The sequence below is a fragment of the Ornithodoros turicata genome, chromosome 1 (genome assembly GCF_037126465.1).
Source record: "Ornithodoros turicata isolate Travis chromosome 1, ASM3712646v1, whole genome shotgun sequence".
Classification (NCBI taxonomy): Eukaryota; Metazoa; Arthropoda; class Arachnida; order Ixodida; family Argasidae; genus Ornithodoros; species Ornithodoros turicata.
The window spans coordinates 129997043-130014381 of NC_088201.1; the positions used below are offsets into that span (position 1 = coordinate 129997043).

Genomic DNA, 17339 nt, shown 5'->3' on the forward strand with positions numbered 1-17339 from the left:
TTATCCTGTAGCAGTATGACTGCTTTGGTGATAAGGCCGTGCCACTTTTGCTTCAGCGCCTTATGCACATCCTGAGAAGCTGGCAGTAATATGCATTATGAATGGTGGTACCACTAGGCAGAAAATCAACATGAACAACGCCAGCCTTGTCCCAGAAAACCGTGGCCATGACTTTACTTGCAGACGGGATGCTTCGGAACTTCTTGGGAGCTGGTGAGCCCAGATGCTTCCATTGTTTTGATGCGCGTCTAGACTCAGGAGTGAAATGGTGCACCCACGTTTCATCGCACTTGATGATCCGATCAAGGAACGGCTGTCCTTCAGTGTCGAAACGGTACCTTAGCTCTTGGGAGATTTCCAGTCTTCTCTGCCGGTCAAACACGAAGAGCTGCCTCGGGACCCAACAGGCACTAACTTTCCGAAACTGGAGGTGTTCATGAATGATAGTGTTCAACGTTCCAACAGAAAGGTCCGTCTTTTGAGCCAGCTCGAGACATGTTATCCGTCGGTCCTTGAGGATCAGGCGCTCCACAAGTTGGATGTTCTCAGGAACCCTGACACTGGGCTCTGAGCCGCCCCGGCCGGAATCGTCCTGCACTGATGTACAGCCGTATCGGAAACGTTTACACAACTCAAACGCTTTGCTGCAGCTACGTGTATCGTGGCCATACTGAGTCTGAAGTGTTCTGTGAATTTCAGATGACTTTATGCCTTCATTCACGTGAAACTTGATGACAATTCGCTGTTCGATGTGCGCGCTCACCTCGCTGTCCGCCATCATGTCCAGCACGTGTCTTCTGTTTTGCACAAACTTTGGGCCACTACGTGGTGAACGCGGAGGCCTGTCGCGTGTGAAAATGACGAAAAAGAAGCACCCCATTAGTAGAAGTACCCGAAAAAGAAGTGCGAGCCATTTGTACACTCAGGAGACAGAAAGTCCCGGTTTGACTTGAACATCCCTCGTATTAGGTATTTTATTTACAATTTCTGTGGTCAGAAAATAAAAGTTTCTGCATACAAATAAGAGACATCTTGTAATTGAGAAGGTGGTGCACAACTTTTCGTACATATAGCTCTTATAGCCGTTATAATTCTGATGAAATCACTGACAAGGCATCACAGAAAACAGTATTCTATTCTGCAGATAATCTGTTAAACACCATACATCAAATTATATTCCGTGAATATATACTCAGCGTTAAAAAGATTGCAACTAAAGAAGCTACAAGTAAGAAGCACCTCAAATATCGTGAAATAGAGAGTAGACTTCATGGGGTCTTCATGGGAAACTTACTGGGGTATGGATTCCGCATGAAAGTGTCTTTCTGATGCAGTTGATGCAATGCTTGATAGAGCCAATAGCTGTCTAACTTCCTTTTCTGGACGCATGAACATGAGGCCCTTTTTTTAAACTGTACCCCATGGTTGAAGAAACATATACGGCGAACATGATAAATTATGAGGTACGGCACGGTTTTGTGCATGAGTAGGGTTGTCAAACGGGATATCCCGAAATCCCGAAATCCCGGGTTCCTGGCCAATTTTGAACGTCCCGAAATCCCGGGATTTCTTCCGGAAAATCCCGGGATTTCGTGAAAGCAAATATGACGGGAAAATCAAATACCTCTATGCCATCAGGTATAAACTTACACTTTTTATCACTGGAGGCGATAGAGGACCGCTGCATACACGTGCGTACACATATTTGCTGACTGTTGTTTCTTCTAGGGCAGAAACTGAATTGACGGACGAGTTCGCGTAGGACAAGATGAGACACGCCGTGGTAATGAACTACAGAAACTAGTTTTTGCAATCCAAGCACCTATACAGCCCCCTTGAGCCCGCCGCCCAAATGATGTGCTCTAAGACCGCACAGAACTCGATGTTATTTTGCGCCACCGTCCTTTGCGAACAAGGGATCACGAGTGTGATGTGTAGCTGGTTGGTCGCTTTTGAGTGCGCTGCTGGAAATATCTTAAGAAACAGGAAAATTTGTTGAAAATCATCGGCAGTATAAAAGAAAAATCTCTGAGGAACAAGCATAAAGCCACCCAATAGTTGACATCGGTTTACGAGTACATTAAATTTGAATTACATTAAATTTAAATTACATTAAGTTGTCGCGTGTTGCCCAATGCCCAATCATTAATGCATCGGATTCATTAATTTTTCAGTTAGACACGGGATAAACAAGAGTGCCCATATTTTGCATATATCTAGGCGTGGTGGACTTACGAGGTGGAAATACGAGGTGGACTTACATTGACAGAAGCCTGCGACACGCTGCTGCACAGCTGACACGAAAAAGGAGTGCAGAAAATATCGCCTTTTCTGTGGGTCTTTACATTCTAGGAAGAAGTAACCTTTTTTTTTTTCTCTTCAACGCAAACACCAACACAGACAATTGTCACGTGCAGTAAAGCAGACATGCAGAGCCTCCTATGAGTAAAGATTCAAGTGCATGGAGCAATACATCTCTGAGAGAGGCGGCGTCGAGCAAAAGTAATTTCGCATCTTGCCCCACCTTACCCTAGATATTGCCTCAGCTCGGAATCTCTGCTAAAAGGTTCTAGAAAATTTGTTATCGTCAGGGAATGTAATTAACAGTCTGCTTATTTACAGTTTATTTACAGCACAGAGCAGTTTACAGGATGCCGGTAGCAGCGATGTTGTGCGATAATTTGCAGGGTATGTGCGACCGCATGTCTCATGTACAGGAGTAACCCTAGCTAGATTCCAATGTCATGATACGGCACTAGTCGACTAGGACTTTATAAATCAGGAGAAGGTACTCACTGCACCGCTCAAAATATCGTAATAAGAAGCATTAGGGATACCGTCGGCGCCTAGCGCCTGTTTGCCATCTATATTAAGTAGGAGTTGTAATATGCATGGACTCTCAGCTTAATGCCAGACAAATGACAGACAAATGGTTGCGTACTAAGCTGGGCCACTACACATTCACTTACGCGTATATATCAATTTCCTGCACCGTCACCAAAGAATGCGGAAGCGCCCTTTTTTTCAGCAAGGTAGAACCCACATTGTGGCACCTAGCAGAGAACAAGGAACATAGGTCCGTGCTGTGCACATGCCAGGTGACAACACGCATGCACGTTTATTTCGTCGTCGTCTTCTTCGTGGCGTCCACAGAGGGCGCTACAGGGCTCCCCCCTCCAGTGCCGTGTATGCCAAAGGGAGTCTGGCCATTAGGAGGAGCCTAAAAAAGGGGCTCGACGTGTCAATCAAATTGAGCGTTTTTCATTGGCTGCTGTTTTCTATGCGGGCCGCCATGACACCAAAATTTTCCCGAAAATGGCGGCGTAGCTTGGAACGGCGAAGCGAGGATTTCATGACAATTTTTTTTCACAAATTACGTCAATTTTATTCCGTAAGTGTACATTCTGTTGCAATTATCTTGCAAATCACCTTTAAATTACGCTCCAGTGTCGATGTTTACCTGAAAATAATATGTTTCGTCGTCCTTGTTAGGCCTAGTAACGACAGCGATCACAAGGATATAGCGAGAAAAACGCTACAAATGGCCAAAAATTTTCATTTTATGACATACTTTTACTCATATACACACCTTTGCCCGTTCTTGGTTCAGTCTTGTTATGTTTCATAGTTAAAATACGTATAATACCGGCAGTCTGTTCCAACTAGCGGTTCTGCGGCCAATCAGTTCTGCTAGCAAGCACTTCTGCTTCTGCTACTTCTGCCTTCTGCTATTCCGCGTCTTCCCGGCGTGCCCCTCACCATCCAGATGGCGCCGTTAAAAGTGGACGCAAAATCCATTATGGTGCTAGGTCGTCAGGAAATATCCTATTCAATCTAATCCAATCCAGTTTCCCGAAAATGTCGGCACCCAGTTAATACAGGCAATATATAGCTTGGATAGCCTGGGGTTAATAGCGAACTGTATTTTGGCTCGTGATTGGCCAGAGAGCTAAAAAAGTGGGTGGAGCTCCAGGTATAGGCATGTTCCATTAATGGCCAGACTCCCTTTGGCATACACGGCACTGCCCCCCTCGAGAGCGTCGCCCGGCTGGAGACGGTCGGAGGAAAGGGACCATGTCACAGTCCTTCGGGGTGTGGCTGACTGAGGTGAAGGAATGGGAAGCTGCGAGTAGGTGTTACAGGGGGTGACGGAGGAGAGGTACGCCGACTTCACGCGATCTAGGGCTGCCGTGTCGTGTTTGCCAGTGTGGTCAACGACGACGGTCTTGGGGGTGCGGCAGAGCACTGGGTACGGTCCAGAATAGTGTAGTGTAAGGGGTGGCTTGGCGCGTTCGGTTCTGATGAACATGTGCGAAGCATTTTGAGGTCCTGGCTGACGAAAACGGTGCGCCGTGTCGGCATCCGCGGCGAAACCGGGGTGATGGACTGGAGGAAGAAGTCATGGAGCTTCTCAATATATGCACCGTGGGATATATGAGCCCGGGGGGGCTCGGTGTGAGAATATTACCTGGGAGTTGGAGTGGGGAGCCGCACACCAACTCCGCGGAACTGCAGCTGATGTTTTCTTTATGGGGGATCTGATGCCGAGCAGTGCAAAGGAAAGGTGTTGGCTCCAGAGTGCTGGATTCGCGTGCGCAGTGAGTGCCACCTTCAGCAGACGGTGTAGTCGTTCGACTAGCCCATTCGCCACTGGGTGGTAGGCAGTCGTGTGGATGTGGTGAGTTCCGAGAAGCTGCGTAAGAGCCGTGAACAGAGAGCACTGAAACTGCCGTCCGTGGTCGGTGGTCACGATGGAGATGCAAACCGCGCGATCCATGATGCAACAAAAGCTCCAGTGACTGATTGAACGCTGATGTCGGTCAGTGGGATTGATTCGGGCCACCTCGTAAATCGATCCACACACTGTATCCTTGAGGTGATGGGAGGGAACCGACGATGTCCACATGGACATGATCGCATCCGGCGCGAGGTGGCAGAAACGGTTGAAGTGGGGTCGGATAGCGGCAGCCGACCTTCGCCCGCTGACAAGGGCTGCAGGTCCTCACCCAGCGCTGAACATCCTTGTTCATGCGCGGCCAGGCGTAGCGTTGTGTCAGGAGCTTGTGGGTAGTGCGCACGCCAGGATGGGAAAATCCGTACATCGACTCGAAGATAGCGAGCGCAAATCGTCGATCGCAAATTGTCGAGCGCAAATTGACGGGAATGAACGGTGAGCAGTGAGTGTCTTGCGTGGCTAGAAGCTGTTGCAGTTTGGGGTCACAGGCTGTTAATATGTTCTTCGTCGTCGCCCTTAATGCAAGAACAATCCCCGACAGAAACCCGCTGCCGCACCTCCACCACTTCGGGGAACACCTTGCCGGGGCCACTACGTTTTCAAAGATAGATCTAGTAAAGGCGTACCACCAAATCCCGGTGGAGCCTGATGATATACCCAAGACAACAGTTCCAGCGACTTGTGGGTTGTTTGAGTACGTGCGAATACCATTCGGACTAAGAAACTCTCAAAAAACCGCTCAAACGTTTCAACGTTTTATCAGCGAAGTTGTCCGAGGCCTCGACTACATAGATCGCCTACATCGCCTACATAGATGATCTTCTCGTCTTCAGCTCCGCCGAAGAACAGCGTGAGAAGCACCTCCAGCAGCTTTTGAGCGGTCTCCAGGAGTTGCTCAGCAACAACCCGATGCCATCGTCCGGTGTCCCTCGGTCGCAGGCTGCTTACGCGGCCTTTACAGATAACAAGCAGGCCCTCGCGGACGCTGCTATACTAGTCCACACCCGGCACGACGCCTCAAGCCGTCTCACGGTACATGCGTCTAGCACCGCTGTGGGAGCAGTTTTGCAGCAGCATATCGACGACGCTGACACCCTGTAGCGTTCTTTTCCCCCCACCTAAATGACGCACAAACTTGTTACAGCGCCTTTGGTCGAGAGCTTTTGGCCATATACGCAGCAATCTGTCATTTCCGATACTTCCAGGGAGGCCGCACATTCCATGTTTTAACAGATCACAAGCTCCCCGCATTCGTATTTCGTACCAACCGCATCGACTACCTCGCTCGCGAAATCCGGCACCTGGCATACATTTCAGACTTTACGACTGACATACGTCATGTGCACGGTGTGGACAACAGTGCCCCGGGCGCCCTCTCTCGCATCGAATACATTTCTGCTCCATGCACCGTCGGCCTTGAGAACGTCGCAGCGGCGCAAGCTGGCGACGCCGAACTTCAACAACTTCTAGCTACGCAAGACACGTCACTGGTGCTGCGCGAAGTCCCCATCGACCACACCGAAGACGGTCATTACGGTCATTTGCAATACCAGCACAGACGTTAATCGACCGTTAATTCCCGTCAATTTGCGCCGGCCCATCTTCGACTCGACGCATGGCCTTTCCTACCCTGGTGTGCGCGCTACCCAAAAGCTCCTGACATAACGCTACGCCTGGCCGCGCATGAGCAAGGATGTTCAGCACGGGGTGAATACCTGCATCCCTTGTCAGCGCGCCAAGGTCGGCCGTCACACTCGGACTCCACCTCAACCGTTTCTGCCACCTTGCGCCCGATGCCTCATGTCCATGTGGACATCGTCGGTCCCCTCCCACCATCTCAGGGATACAGGTACATCCTAACCTGCGTGGACCGACTTACGAGGTGGCCCGAAGCAGTCCCACTGACCGACATCAGCTATCAATCAGTCACTGAAGCTTTTGTTGCATCATGAATCGCGCGGTTAGCATGCCCCTCCATCGACCGCGGACGGCTCTTATGCAGCTGCTCGGAACTGGCCACATTCACACGACTGCCTACCACCCCGCGGCGAATGTGCTAGTCGATCGACTACACCGTCAGCTGAAGGTGGCACTCACTGCGCACGCTAACCCCGCACGCTCGAGACAACACCTTCCCTTCGCACTGATCGGCATCAGATCCTCCATCAAGAAAGACCTCAGTTGCAGTTCCGCGTAGTTGGTGTACGGTTCCCCGCTCCCACTCCCAGGTGATTTTCTCACACCGAGCCTCGCCGAGCCCCATCAATCCCACAGGGCGTACATTGACAAGCTCCATGAATTGTTCCGGTTGCGCCGCGTATGCCGACTAGGCGCACCTTTTTCGTCAAACAGGACCTCAAGAACGCTTCGCACGTGTTCATCAGAACCGACCCCGCCAAGCCACACCTTACACCATACTATTCCGGAGCGTGCCCTGTGCTCTCCCGCACCCCCAAGACCGTCGTCATCGACCTCAGTGGAAAACAGGACACGGTAGCACTTGATCACGTGAAGCCGGCGTACCTCTCCTCCGTCACACCCTCTAACACCTTCTCAGAACTTCCCATTCCTTCACGTCAGTCAGCCAGTAACCGAAGGGCTGTGATATGGTCCCTTTGTTCCGACTGTCTCCAGCTGGGCCACGCTCTAGATGGAGGAGCCCTATAGCGCCCTCTGTGGACGCCGTCAAGAAGACGACGACGAAATAAACGTGCCTGGCAGCTGTCACCTGGCATGTGCGCACACGGACCTATGTTCCCTGTTCTCTGCTAGGTACCCATAAACGATGCATGCATAACAAAGAGCCTTTGCTGTGCAGACGAAAATAGGGCTCTTCGTCCCAGGGCTCTCTCTCTTTCTAGTCCTTCGTGCCTAGGTGCACAGAAATTATGCACGTTGGCGTCATTATTATGCTCAGGTGCAGGGGCAAATGGTTATATCTGCATTCTTAAAAATGATCTTCACCACATAGCACGCTCTTAGCCAACCATCATCTTGAATGACAAGGTTCTCGCCCCTGATTTGTTGAAAACGGGAGGAGGAGCCTATTTTGTGCCTATTATGCACGGCACAAATAGGCTCCTCCTGCCGTTTTCAACAAATCTAGAGTGAGAACGTTGTGATTCGGGATGATAGTTGGCTAGGAGCGTGCCAAGTGGTGAAGTTCATTTCTAAGAGTGTGGCTACAAATGGTGTGATTTTGTTGTGTGGACTTCCAAATGTTGTTGCTCTTGAGCGCATTAACTGCCATCAAGTTTATTGGGACAACTTGTTGCTTGCCTTGTTGCACTTCTACAAACATGCTGTAATATTGGAGGTGCTAAGCGGTCGTCTCAAGACAACAGGATAGTTGTTTCACGACAGCGCTCCGTACGTGCCATACTTGGCCAAAAGCCAGACACAAAACGTAGGAGTAAATTCTGGAATAAATATAAATGTTCTGTGTGAATGCTTTCATTCCTACTTCATTAACACATCATTCAGGTGGCATCAAATGCAATACGTTGATTTGTGCATTTATCAGATAATCCTGAAAGCTATTTAGAATAGCACATGGTGTGAAAATGTGCCCAGCTGTATTCATCATGCTGATAGGAATACGACTATCAACTTTGTGGGATTCTTTTATACGCCTAATAAACCGTTAATTCTGGATTCTAGATCATCGCATTCGCCATCCTGCGAGTATTCTCAACATCAGCAGGAGGTATCTTCTGCATACATTTCGCAAATCGTGGCATATACTGCTTGATTCCATGCGGCAGAAAATACTCTAAGTCCATATCAGCCACGATTGCATCCCCTGGCCTCAAGTGATCCAGGAAACCACTTTCCATGACTAAGAAACCGTCACTCACATGCCCCCTCCCCCCACAGATTAGGTTTGAAATGAAACGCAAACAGCCATCAGGTGTCGCTCCTAGGAGAATTTTGCAAGTATCATATTGTCACGGATGAAAACAGACGAGCGAGACGGCGAATAATCGGCGAACACTATATTCAACTGCTTAGCTGGTTAACACCAGAGCGATAGCTCTTAAACGAAACTAAGATAAAGAATAATGCTCCGACTGGGAGCTCACAAGCTTTTATGCACAGCGGGAACATTGTAGAAAGCGCGCTTCGGTGGAGAGGAAGAAATACAGAAGCCTCTCCAAGGTCGTCGGCCCGTCCTTGAGATTGATGTGAGCGAAGGCGCACATGCTTCCAGAAGGATCGCTTGCCATGTAGCGCGACGTGTCGCGGGCCCTAGCCCGTCGTTCGACTCCTTGTTGCCTGTTGTTGTTTGGTTTGCGTGTGGTTACCCCAAAGACGATACGTGGCATTGCCCCTTCCATAGACGTGGCATGGTCCCGATGCTGGAACTTGTATCGAGGGCGCTAGAGCGGTTTTGGCGGGCGTTCCGGGCTCTCGAAGTACTCGAGGTCAAGAAGTAGCCAATTTTCTTCTGGTTCCGGGCATCGTCCAAACTACTTGTAGTAGTACGGCTTGAGGCGAGCGACGTGAACTATGTCGGGGGTCGGGGTTCGCCGAGAAGCTGTGCTGTCTTTCGTGCTGCGCGGAGTATTTTTATGGGCCGAAATAGCGTTGCAATGCCACGTATCGTCTTTGGGGTAACCACATGCAACAACAACAACAACAGGCAACGAGGCGTCGATCGACGGGCTGGGGCCCGCGACACGTCGCGCTACATAGCAGCCGACCCTTCTGGAAGCATCTGATCATTCGCTCACATCAATCTCAAGGACGGGCCGACGACCTTGGAGAGGCTTCTGTATTTCCTCCTCTCCACCGACGCGCGCTTTCTACAATGTTCGCCGCTGTGCATAAAAGCTTGTGAGCTACCAGTCGGGGCATTATTCTTTATCTTAGTTTCATTTAAGCGTTATCGCTCTGGTATTAACCAGCTAAGCAGCTGAATAAAGTGTTCGCCGATTATTCGCCGTCTCGCTCGTCTGTTTTAATCCGAGACAATTCTGGTGGAGGTGCGGGGCAATCCCTGCTCAACGGCCTGGAAGAACAGCAACGACTGAGTCGAAGAAAGCGTGGTCTACCTGCGGAATTCGGCCCGTTGGGACTCCCAACCCACAAGATGACGACTGCGGACAGCACCCCCCAAACGGCGGTCACCGCGCCTGTCGCCCCTGCACGATCGCCGAAAACATTTACCGGATAACTTTACGACGACGTTGACGACTGGCTCGACCATTTCAAGCGGATCGCTGGGTTTAACAGATGGAACGACGACCATAAGCTCGTGAACATCTACTTCTTTCTTGACGGGACGGCGTGGATTTGGTTCGAGAACAGGGAGGATTCTTTTACGTCCTGGAAGGCATTCAAAGACAAGCTCCGCAAGGCGTTCACTTTTGAGCAACGAACGGAACTCGCCGAACAACTGCTCCAGAGTCGGGTACAGCTACCAAACGAAAGCGTCAACGGCTTCGTCAAAGATGTCCTGCGGCTTTTCAAACGAGCTGACCCGAAAGCCTCTGAAGAAAAGAAGGTTCACCGGCTCATGAGAGGTGTGAAAGAAGAGATTTTTCACGCCCTATCCCGTAACCCACCCACGACGACGGAACCTTTCCTGACTGAAGCAGTCAGGATTGAGAGGGCTTTACTCTCTCGGTCCACCGTCAGGCAGCGACCTCAGGACTACCAAGCCTTCGCCGCGCCTGCAGGCTTCGACGTACACTCCCTTAAGCAATTGATCCGAGAGGTGGTTCGGGAGGAAGTACGAGCTCTCCTCCGCCCAGAAGAAACCGGAACTCCTTTGGCCTCCATCGGGGCGATAATCAAGAAGCAGATGCTTCCAGAAGGATCGCTTGCCATGTAGCGCGACGTGTCGCGGGCCCCAGCCCGTCGTTCGACGCCTCGTTGCCTGTTGTTGTTGTTGCTTTCCTGTTGATAACTATTCTTGTGTCCTGAAAAAAATTTTTGGCAGTTTCTGCTATATAGCATTCGGTTAAGGGAAGTGTGTGTGACTACTCAGCTCTCGATGAAAGAATTTGAACCCCATGTGGTGAATATTCTACTATATATGGCTTCAAATATTCCAAAATTTCCTGACTTGGCCTTTCAGTCCCGAGCCTTACGAGTACCATTAATAATCATCGTCAAGGCTGACAGCTCATTGTCGTACCTTAGCTCCGTCTTCATTTCAAGGCTCCATCTCCCAGTAAGTCATTCATCTCACGTCTAAAGGGCATGACTCCTCCGTAGGCGCGAGCATTCATCACGTTGGTCAGCAGCACAAAGCACGTAGTCAACATGGTTTGGTGAACGACTTGGCCTCCCTGCTGCATAGCAAACAAATCTTCGTAACAGCTGTCAGACGTTCTCTGAGTGGAATAGAACAAAAGTCAGAAGTACACGTTTTTAATTTCGTTTCCGGTTGTGGCGTCGCCGTATTTCTCACGTACCTGTTCCGAAATGTCGATGACATATTCGTCAAAATCATGAGTCAAAATATCTGTTGAAATCTACTCCTTTCCGTATCCCTGGACACGTTCAACCGCACTAATCCACACCTCCCTCCTCTACCTTGTTTTATGTTTTTCCGGCGGGAAACGAAAGAATTTTTTTTTACTCCCCGTCTCTTGCAGCCGGGCTCTGCGCACGTTAACGGCATGACATGGTCTGCTTTGGCTTATGCTAGTAAGCAGCACGCAAACCGCCACATTCAGTAACGTCAACAACACCCATCGACGAAAGAGTATTCGCGTTTTCTGCCAAATCGACATTACACGGCGGTGAAACACTGAAGTAGTCGATCCAGGCTTTCGCGGCAGACCCCGCGTTCACTTGCGCAATAGGTCGCATACATCACTGAGCTGCACCTAATTTTGCTGTTCAAATCATGGATTAAGGAATGAGTGCAGACAACGACCAGCAAACTAAAGCAAACGGCTTTTGTTCTGTGCCACAATGCGATCCTGAGCGCGACGAAGGGACAGCTAGCAGTTTGTCTTTCGGCGTTTTCTTCTCTCCATACATGGAATACTGCCCACTTTGACGCATTATAAACTGCATTCGTACACGCGCTACACGCTTAGAAGATCTTATCTGTAATAGGGCAGCAGCACAGCTGTCGTGTGCTTGCATGTCTGTCATATTCCTGCAGCGCGAGACACTTGCTGCTTGCTATTTCGGCCTCGCAATCGGTAACGTGAAATTCTCCTTCACGAAGTGTGGTTGACCAAACGCGCCGGAATATCACAAATAATACCTGACAACAATAGCCTTGAAAGATGAAAGTCACTGAAAAGGTTAGCCAACTGTAGGACTCGAACCCACATATTCTGTATTACCGGTCCAGGGCTCTTGTATGTGATTGTCCCTTCTATGTTGTTCCAGCCTCAGAACATCAGCTCTCACGTTCAACTATAGCCTTCTCTTTGGGCAACTCGGTTACTTATGCCAGAAGCTTATGAACAATGTTTAATACACGTACGCCTTCAACGCATCGAGAATCAACATTGCAGTTCAGGAATCTCAAAATCGAAACCAAGGGACAACCTGGGTACATCCGCCATGTTGGGGTTTAGATGCGCCGCCTACAGGTCATAGAAAAGGCGAATACACGAGGTTTACTTTCGCTTCTGCACGTCTACCTGCACACCCACCGCGCAGAACTCTTCGTGTGGTCTGCAGCATGAGACTTGCCTTCCAAGTTGTTTCTGCGCCGCCCCGCAAGGTTGCGAAACGAAATGCTCATCGTGCAGGTGAGATTTTTTAAAGAGGCGCGCGGTGTTGCTTTGCTCACAGTCTCGTTTGCATTGGTTCTTACACTCTAAGCAAAAAAGTTTTTTTTTTCCTTTTGGGTAGAAGTGCGTTGTCTCGAATGTTCAACCCTTTTTCGGTAGAAAATTAGGGGTAGAAGCAGTTTTAACCCGCCGTTTCTACCCCCTTCGTTGAAGGATTTTACCCGTTCACGGTTGAGTATTATGCCTCTTAGGGCTTTATGCCAAATGGGAGAGCTACGTCTACCTCGAGGAGGCGAAATTTGCCTCAGATTTGGAGGAGATTTGGAGGTAGATTTGGAGGCTATACCTTTTGCGGAGGGATGTTCCACCCTTGGTAGAAGTGATCTGCCCTACGGGGCTATCAATTTCCACTCCTGAACGAAGCAGTCCTAGCCAAGCGGTTCGGATCTTACCACTGTAACAGAGAGATGTTTTCTACCTCAGAGGTGATATACTGTTGCCGGTGGGGAGGGATATTGCACACGTTTCGGGAGGAGTATTTGCTATTGCATGCACAGAACTCTTCTACCCTTGCAATGAGAACTGCAAGGGTTCCCTCTTGTTGAGCTGCGCATGACGCTAATAATAACGAGAGATTGTTAATGGACACTGTTCCGGTGTGGGTAACATGGAAGTACACAGAAACGGCTGCTACAAATTCCAGCTCTTTATTTAGTACAATCCACTTCAATGAAGACACATCAATTTTATCAGAAGGCTTCATCAATGCGAGAAATACATTCATTAATTTGCAGAGCGTTTGCAGCGTAAAAATAGTTCGGCATGAGTTCAAGTGAGTCCATAAGCCAATAAAGCTAGACGAGGGTCCTCAAAGGCTACTTCAAGCTGGAAACCCCTATGCTCTACTTCTACAGGCTTACCACGTTCGCTCCGGGAGCGAATTCTTCCCGGAAAAAGCACACCACATTACAGAGATGTTCGTTCACCACCTAAAGTGTTACCAACGTACATAGACGAAGCCTTGCAAGTATTTTCAGTACCACGTTATCTTCACAGCGTTGCTCTAGAAACCATGAATAATGATGTACGAAAAATGCAAAGCTCTGCTCCCGTAGCAACAAAACGAAACTTCCCGCGATGTACAATGAGAACGAACGCTATAGATACTCACCTGGGGTGTGATGAAGCGCTTCTACCTTCCATGTACTAGACTGGGGACCAGAAGGAGAGTGGCTATCATTCCTGCACGTGTACATAATCACAGTAAGAATATTCACCCGACATTACTCATGAACTAAAGTGAAATACTGTGCATGCGTCGCAAATCATATGCGATATGGAAGCGATAAAATCCGCGAAACGTCCGAATTATCTGTGAACTATACCTCAAGGTCAATCATCTTACCGTCACCATGCCCCACACTCTCGAAGGCTTCAAAGAACGCTTCCAAGTGGCGCCCCTTTCGACCGTACCTCAAAACCGTCCGAGCCGTCCTGCAGAACTAGGTCCAAAGCAGTTTCAATGGCAATCCCTCTGAGCGCTATCCGTTCTTCCCTAATCTGAATGAACAAAAAGTGTCATGAAGCCGTACAAACGGTAAAACCGCACTAAACAGAACCAAGGTGGGAGCTATACAGCCCCGAAAAGTACCTATACAGAGTTATTCTCGCAAACGTTACACATTTAGATCGCATTGTAAAAATATAAGACTAGGTTTGACCCATCCCAAACTTTGCAGAATTTGCAGCCATTTATCTGAAGGTTTATCCTAATCTTTTGTAAGCACTATGGTCATGCACAAAGAAAATTAAAAACAAAGCAAAATCTCGCCGCATGCATTTTCAATGGCCTATCCCAAACAAACACCGCCATTTTTTCTTCTTTCTGCTTCACATTCACATCACTTCACACAGGTAGCACTGCCTACAACGATATGACATGCCGATTCTGACGTTATGCACCAATCCTCTTGTTCTGTATGCTGGTGCCACCTGTGTGTGGTGAAATGAAAATGAAGCGCACGCTGCAGAAAATGGCGGCTTTTGAGTGAGATGGGGCATAGAAAATGCATAGAGCGACTTTTTGCTCGATTTTTAATTTTTCTTTTACAGGATCATAATGCTCACAAAAAAATTCCAACGAAACCTCAGTCAAATAGCTACCAGTCTGCAAAGCTTGTTGTTGGATAAAACCCGTCTTCTAGTTTTACGATGCGATCGAAATGTGTAACGTTTTCTAGACTAACCATGTACTTGTGCTGTTTCCACACAGATGTCAAAGTCATCATCGTAGATCTGTAAGAAAAGAAACAACACACACAAATAGTCACACACAAACAAAAAGTCATTATCTTTTCCCAGTGCGATACTAGATAGCACGCCATCAGTATATGACTGACCATAATGTAGCTGATGACCACGTCTAACACCTATCACGAAAAAAGTACACGACACTACTCACTGTAAGGCGCTTGCACATCAGTCATCTTCCCGGTGATGGTGGTGGTTCTGGTGAAAGGGCTCGCCGTTCTCGGCTTTACATATTTGGGCAACGTCACGACTAACGCCCTAGGAGAATGGAGTTGCCTCAGGACAGAAGCCGCCGATATTTCGAACAGACACTGTTTTTCTTCTGGGCACCGTCCTCATCATTGGCATGGTATTTAAAGGATTAGGTGTCAGGTGTTTAAAGATTCATGCGAATTGACGGTCAACAGCCCGGGGCGAAGAAAAGGTCCGTACGGGCTTCTACGGCCGGAGTGAATGGCCGCTTTGTTAGAGCGTGTGGGGGATTATGTGAACGTAGTGATCTAGGCTCAGACCGGTTACAGAAAAATGGGAGGCTCACGAACACGTGGACGAACAGCCCTCCGGGCTGTTGACCCACAATTCCCATGAACCGTTAAACACATGACACCTAACCCTTTAAATACCATGCCAATGATGAGGACGGTGCCCAGAAGAAGGACAGTCTCCGTTCGAAATATCGGCGGCTTCTGTCCTGAGGCAAATTCCTTGACAGCGAGTGCTTGGCAAGCACAGCAGAAGTATAAGATGTCGAGGGTGCATGTGAGTCCCAAACTGATCGACCTACACAGGATACACTGGGAGTCATTGCAGTCGGTCCTTGGATTATGAAAGTTGCATTGTACTCCAGACATCTCTCTCATTAAGTTAGTCCCCATTCACAGTCAAGTGTCTCTTAGTGAATAATCCCTGCCGCAAAGACATCTAAATTATTGCTCTGATGACTATTCTCATCTGACTCTCATATTCCTCTCTTCCCGAACAGTCACGAATATGTGAAAAGTAGCAGCTTTGTTTGGAGTAAGCAAAGAGGGAAAAGAAATAATGTAATGCTCACAAACAGAGCCAACTACTGGCTGCTGACAAACATTCGTAGTGCTCGCTCCATTCATTTCATAAATCATTATCCTACCGGATCTCACACCCGCTCCGTATCCATGAGTAAAAAATTTGAAACCAGAGATATCCAACTCTATGCATTCAGGCCTCATTCTTCAGTCATGTTTCGCCCAGTTGCTAGTACAGCTTGGGACAAAAGTTTACGGAACACCGGTGCGTCGCATTTCTCCATTGGAGCGACAGCCTAGCAGCAAACGGCAGCGGACAAACATACTGGAAGATGAACAGAATAGCTGATCACTCGTTTCTTATTCGATCTCTTCTTGATGGCTAGCAGGAGGCCGCTCCGATGAAGAAACACGCCAGTGCCGTGTTCCGTAAACTTTTGTCCCAAGCTGTACATCTACGGCACCAGGGAGTCACATGCGCATTTCGAGTCTGCCCGAGAACATTCCGCCGTGCGCCGAAAACGAGTCGCTCTCACGGTTCCCCTTCTGTCGACTTGATGGGGAAACAATCATCGGTCCCTTTCGCCTTATTAAAAGCGCAACACAACTTGGTGATTCTGACACAGCACATACCATGTGCGTGATGACAGAACACGCTAGTTTGGGAAACTTAGCGCAATCGCCACAAGTGGCGCTGACTGCCGTAAACAGGAGCGCCCTCTGACCCAGGCGAACAGCCCTATGCAACTGTTTCGTGTGGGACTTTCGATACCGTGGACAGTGGTCCACAATAAATAACAAGACACAGTAGTTTCAAAATCGACTGGAACAGAGGCGACCGTCCTTTTAGGAAGAAAGTGTGAATGGCGTTTTCTTTCGTGTACATGTCACAGACGACATAATGATTGAATGTCGCTCCTTTTGCATTGCTCTAAAGGAAACGGCACCCTTAATTTTTCGAGGAGACTTTGGAGTTCCTTGGTCACTTAAGAATAACAGCTGTTCTTCATGTTAAAAATTATTCTTATAGTTTATATACCTTGTGGATGGTAAGAAATTTTTGTGTACATCGCATTTGGAGAGGCAAAACCACTACGGTGACGTACGGGCATAACATGCGATCCAGTTAATGAATCGTTCCAGTATCCGTAATACTTTGTGCACGTATTACATGGAGATAGGCCAGTTCGAGGAGGCGCGATAGCTCTGTTGTGTGGGATTCACGTATTGTTTAACTTTTAATTAGTATGCGGATTGTCATAAAACCAAACCAACATTTTGTGGTGTGTACAATATTACCTTTGCACACGACAAAGAAGCAAGATCAGTACAATGTCTTGTAGTAGACCTGCAATTTAGCTAAATAATCCAGCTAAATAGTTTAATGTTGCGGCACATTGAAAGTGCATCAAGAATATATATGCATGTTCTTCGTTTAACGAGCAGTGGGGTAGAATATCACCCGTGGCGATAGAACCATCGACTGTTGTTGTCATTACTATCGATTAAACATCTTGCTGGTTTTGAGTCCTCGTGTTTGTGTTGTTTACGTGTCCTGCCCATCGCACAGGATCATTCGTCGTC

The 17339-nt window shown here is 48.4% G+C and overlaps 1 protein-coding gene across 3 annotated transcripts in view; it reads left to right on the forward strand.

The window, feature by feature from the left end:
* LOC135378596 (neprilysin-1-like) overlaps positions 1–17339 on the forward strand; it is a 254298-nt gene that overhangs the window by 17482 nt on the left and 219477 nt on the right. The gene's annotated exons all lie outside the window — the stretch shown is intronic.